Raw genomic sequence first — 6,000 nt, 5'->3', positions numbered from 1 at the left:
TATTTGCATTTCCCCAAGACCCTAGATATTCTAATTAGACTCTTCCTGTTAAATCATCACTGCATTATTAAATGAGAATATTTAAGTATATTCAAAGGACAATTAGAATTAGACCACAGGGAGAAAGAGATTTTGGAAAACTGGAAAACAGAAGAAAGAGAGTAGGCAGAGGTGAGGAGAAAAAATAGGTCAAAAGCAAATTTGGAGGCCTTACCCTGGAAAGAGTACAGGTACTCAATCCAAAAGTGTGTTCCTTCTCTTTTTTTTCCTTCTTTTTTCAAACTTTCAAGCAAAGTCAAGGATTTCCATCATAGTAAACTGTTAAAAATTGACATCTTTTGTGAAAATAAATTCAGAATTATTTCAAGAAGAGGCATATAGGTCTGAACCTTCACAAGCAGTTATTTTTATACTGATGAATGGATCCTTTCACTGGGGATGTCTATGACACATGAGGTAGCTCCAGTCCATTAAATTTTAATGCCTGGAACTAAATACATTTCATGCTGAAGCCCTGTATAGTTCCTTGTTGTAAAAGAAGCCTTACTATTCTTTAAAATCTACAGAATGTTTTTTTGTACTTTTTTCCTTACCAAAACAAACAAACTGTAACAACTGGTATGCTGGATAAATTGAGTTGATGAAGAAAAAATTACTTAGAGAAACACATTATTAAGACATTTATTTATATATCTCTATTTTTCACATCCATAAATTCATTCTTCTTTCCAAATAAAGTTCAGCTCTGACTTGGAGCTTGATATGACACTTGTGGAAATGTTAGACGTGAATAGGATACTATAGAAAACGATTTAACCGAACTCTGAAATCTCATAGTTGAAGAAATTGAGTGGTCCACGTTGCTGGTCCTGGTAGCTGCAATGGATTGGGCAGGCTAGTCCTCAGTTCCCTGACTGCCTGTAACAGAGGGGTGGGTATGGTCCTAAGTGTTTTTAGGATAGCTTGGTCTCCCCTTTCCCTTCCTGGATGGGTGGCAGCTGCAGCCGTGTCACCCTGAACTTGGCCCAAGGGTAGGGTATGGCCTAAGGTTAAATTCTCAAGATGGCATTAGCTCTGGGCTTGCAATCAAAGAGGGCAGGGCCCTTCTCAAGCATATGGCATGGGCAAGAAACTGCGGGGAGTACAGTCCACTCATGTCTCAGTGTGACAAGAGCCCATGGTGAGGCAGTGGGATTTGTTTGAGGTATGTGTAAGAGAGCTTGAGCGCCCCTGTTTCTCCTCAGCTGGGCTGGGCTGCGTTGCCTGAACTCAGCCCAAGTGCACGGTACTACCCAGCTTTAAAATTACAAAATGACATCTTGAACCTGTGACTAGAGAGGATGGGGCCACTTCCATCAAATAGTGTTGGCAAGATGCTGGGGGGAAGTGCCATCCTCTCACATCTTGGTCTCACAGCAGCCTGTAGCAGAGTAATGGGATTTGCCATAGGTATGTGTAGGAGAGTTTGGGCTCCCCTGTCCCTGTTCAGCTGGGGCAGAGCTGCAGCTGTTTCAGCCCAAACTCAGCCCAAGGGTGGAGTGCTGCCTGGCTTTAAACTCCCCAAATGGCACCTTGGGCCTGTGACCAGAGAGGGTGGGGCTAAGCACCTTTCTTTTAATAAATTTTTGTAATAGTAAATACTTGTTATATATCCAAGAGTTCAAGGCATAAATTAGATCAGTTTTATAATATTCAAAATTTGCCTAATGTTTGCATTTTATAAGAAAGTTGTTTTTTTTTTTTTCCAGGAGTTCTGTACAATGCTGCTGACTTTCAAAATTATTCCATTAGGACAAAATATACCTGTAAAGTAGGGGAGAAATATTTGGGGCTTGTTAGTTAAATACAATGTAAGTACATCCTCTTGAGTTTTTCCTTGAGACTGGAGCCAAGAAAAGATCAAACTCACTATGGAAAATCAGAAGTAAAGGACAGAGTTTGGAGTTCAACAGGTGTGGGTTTGTATCTAGCTCTAATATTTACAAACTATTTAAGCTTTGACAAGTAATTTAAATTCTTTGAGCTTCAGTGTCCTCAACTATAGGTTTTTTTTTTTTTTTCCTCATAGGTAAGTTGTGAAGCTTAAAGGAGAAGATGTAGATAAAACATTTTGCGTGGGTGGGCCTTGGCTCATAGTAAACAATTTATAAGCAGGAACTATTGTTTTGTTATTATTTTCTTTAGCATAACTTGGTAATATTAAAGTTCCATTTTGATAGTATTTAGTAAAAAGCATTTAGATCGGAGGTCAAACTTGTGAAATCCAACCAAGGTATGAAAGGATAATTCATTGCTTTTAAATATTGATTTTACCATTTGCCTATTCTGAAGGAATCCTAACATACTTTCTCTTCAATTCCACAATTGTTGAATAATTAGGAGAAAATAAAAAGACACTTGAGGAGAGGATGAATGTGTGTTTACTAGAATCTGCCTGATAGATAAATATTTCATATGCTCCATGATTTATATATAATTTGTTTTAATTTAGCCCTAGTACAGTACTTGTCATAAGGTAGACATTCATTAATAAATATTTGTTGAATAAAAGAGTATCTATCTTTCTACTGATTTATAAAAGTTATTTATGTAATAAGGGTATAAACCATTTGTCAGTTTTATATGTTGTGAATATTTCTCCAATTTGTCACTTACCTTACATTACTGTGACTTTTTAACATTTTAATTTGCTCAAGTATGTATTTTACCCCTCTTTTTAAAAAATGATTTTATGCTTAAAAAGACCTTCTCCACTTCTCTGAATTTAAATACCTGATCATCTGCAGGGAAAAATGTTTTAAGGTGATATCTTTCTTTCCCGTTTATATCAGAGACCATTCGTGCCTTTAGTACTTACCAGTCAAAATTAAAGGTTATTGGTGAAGTGATCATTAACTCCTGTGAATTGTTTTCTCTGGAGGAGGAATGCTCAGTTCCTGGCAGCCTATCCACAGCTAAACTAGTAAAGATTTCCTAACTTCCAGTACTGGACAGCCTTTTTTATGCTTTATTTCTCTGATTATTTCAATGACTAACTAGTGAAGCAGAGAAAACTAAGTTATAAGGAGGAGGTAAAGGGAAAGGAGAAAGAGAAGCTAAATGATATAATCAAATCACTATTCTATTTGGAATGTTCAACTGAGGCTATTCTGAGCCCCAGAGTTTTATTGATTATGGTTGTGCCAGGTACCTTTTAGGTGCTTTGTATGTGTTATCGCAACAATTGTAAGGTATAAACTGTACACTTTTTATATAACCAAGGAAATTAGCACAAAGAGATTATGGAATTTGCCCCAGTTCACACAATCATTGTTAGAATTGGAATTCTAATTATGGAGGCTAATTCTAGGACCTGCATCTTAACGCTGCATTATATGCATCTCCATTTTAACATGTGAAAACAAAGTATTTTATGTCTGCCTCAAAATCTGCTTCTTCCTGAATCTTCCTAATCTCTTCATCATTTCATTTCTCTACTATCTATTGCACTTGGGGAAAAAAATCCAAATACCATACATCATATCCTACAAGGCCCTAAAAGATAGGACGTCTTTAACTACTTTTCCTTTCATTTTTTTTTTTTTTTTAACTATCTACTCAACACTGGCGTTGTTTCTGGTCTTCAAATACAACAAGTTTATTTCCATCTTATGATTTTTGCACTAGCTATTCCTCGTCCTTTAATGCTTATTCTTGAAGGTGTAGCATGGATTTCTTCTTTCTGGCATTTATCATTTAACTCAAAGGTCACCTCTTCAGTGAACCTTTCCCTGAACATCCAATTTAAAGTAGCCACCTAATCATTTACCTGTTTTTCATATAATCATTGGTATTTTATGCTACTATATAGTATTTTCTTACTCATTCACTTTCTGTCCCCTCATTTACATAGACATAATAAAATATAAACTCTGTGAGAGCGGGGATTTGACTCTCACTGCAGTGTGTCCACTGCTCAGAACAGAGTTTGACATACCATATATGCTCAACAAATGTTTGTTTAGTATATGAAAGGTTTATTGAAAAGGGAAATGGCATGATCACAACTAGGTTTATCTGATAGCAGTGTGGAGTATGGACTGCAATGAGAAAAGGCATTAGTCAGGGTGACTAGTTAGGAAACTATGTATTAATAGTATGAAGGATAGTGTTAGAAATAAGGAGAAGTTTGAGAAGGATAAGTGAGTTAAAACTGTCAGGGTGGCAGTCTGCTCTTGGTTCTTGGTGTGCTTTTGGTGGAAGAGTGACCAGACACAGCAAAGTGTCAGGTCCAGCCTCTTGGTGGACTGTTATCCTAGTTCTTTGGCTACTTGCTTGGAAAAAAAAAAAAAAAATTACAAGCAGGGCCGGTGTAACAGAGTGACCACAAGCAGGATGCAGTTTCACACGAGTAGCTTTTTATTATATTATAAAATGAAACAGGTTTATCTCTGCGAATGGAGACAGACAGACTGACTCATTGACTTATTGACTGAGTCTCTCTCTAGGAATTCTTGAGTTGTTTCCTTTTATTGGCCTATTTAAGGAAGGGCTTTCGGATGTTACTAAATGATTAACAGGTGTTCTCAAAGTTGTAAATCTGTGTATGTGAGCTCCTTCACTAAAAGCCCTACCTGGAAGGGATGAACCACAATGTAGATTTAAGCTAATAACATAATAATTAGCCTTAGATTACTATGGGTCACTTTCCAAATCCAGTTATGTCTAGGCTGGAGAATTCCCAAGATGGTAAAGCATTCCCTCCTTCCCCAGGTGTAGCAGTTGCTACGGATAGGATTAAGGGTGCGGGAATGTCAAAACGGAGTGCCTTTCCTTATTCTTCTTCCCGGGTGGGGCAATTGCTGGAGGCAGCACCAAAGTGCCTTGTCCCTAGAAGAGCCAGAGATCCTAGCTATCTACCTGGGATCTATCTAGAATTCTAAAACTGCATTGAGTTGAGGGAACTGTAGGTCATCTGGAATAAGAAAGTGCCGTTAACATAAATAAGGAATGCTAGAAGATGACAGGGCAGACTGGGAAAATTATGAATTTTATTTACAAGAGCAATTTTAAATTTGGGATACCATTGGTAGGCAAAGTATATGGGAATCAGGACCAAAGATGAAGTTATCAGATTGTGTAAGAATTAGCAAAGGTGGCATTTAGAATGTGAAAGTGGCTTAGGGCTAAACTTTCAAATTACAGACTTTTAGGAGACAGACAGAAACGAAGAAGAGGCAACAAAAAGGCAACCAGGAATATATAGTTTTAGGAAATCAAAAAGATATATATTTTAAGAAGAAAGAGATCCAATTATAGAGGGGATGACTATAAAAACATTGGATTTGATAAATAGGAGTTTATCTTCTGAAACTGAGGAGGTGATTTCAGGAAAGTGGTGAGGTCCTGAATGCCCCAGGTGGAAGAAACAGTCATAGTGACTTTTCTTGACAATACAAGGCGAAGACAAAAGGGGAAGAAATCTGCCTTAGTGAAGAGTAGTGAGAGAAAAGCAAGGTTTAATGTATAAAGAGTATGGTGAATTTAGTTGAGATTTATGTGAGACTTGGGTATATCTAGCTGAAGATTACTAAAGGAATGAGGTCAGAACTGTCAGCAGAATCAATAACTTTTTTCAGAAGGTTGTAAAACAAAGGCAAGGATAGAGATGAAATTAGCTTAGCTTCAGTGGAAAAAATGTGTTTGTTTTTTTTAGAATGGAGAAAACATAAGTTTATAGTCTGAGCAGAAGGAACCAATTCAAGAGTAAAGGATAATGATGCAATCTTTAATTTTTTTGGTAGGACAGGTAGATGGAGGGGAAGATTTGGAAACTATAACATTAATTTTGCTATTCAAAGCTCTTTTTTATTATTGTTTTACAAACCCTTGTGTTGAGGGCTGACTTTCAATAGATCACAGTGAGGGAGCTGCTCTGCTACATACAAAACCAGGACCCAGAAACAGGTTATCTAGGGATGGTTTAGCATCAGGTTCCTCATGACTGTGCATTGCGTGCCG

The 6,000-nt window shown here is 37.2% G+C and overlaps 1 protein-coding gene across 1 annotated transcript in view; it reads left to right on the top strand.

The window, feature by feature from the left end:
- The window catches only part of TNNI3K (TNNI3 interacting kinase), a 302,666-nt gene that overhangs the window by 16,019 nt on the left and 280,647 nt on the right, over positions 1–6,000 (top strand). The gene's annotated exons all lie outside the window — the stretch shown is intronic.

Source organism: Propithecus coquereli, unplaced genomic scaffold, assembly GCF_000956105.1.
Source record: "Propithecus coquereli isolate 6110/MARCELLA unplaced genomic scaffold, Pcoq_1.0 Scaffold7, whole genome shotgun sequence".
Classification (NCBI taxonomy): domain Eukaryota; kingdom Metazoa; phylum Chordata; class Mammalia; order Primates; family Indriidae; genus Propithecus; species Propithecus coquereli.
The sequence above is the reverse complement of the archived record's forward strand: the minus strand, read 5'-3'. Positions and strand labels throughout refer to the sequence as shown.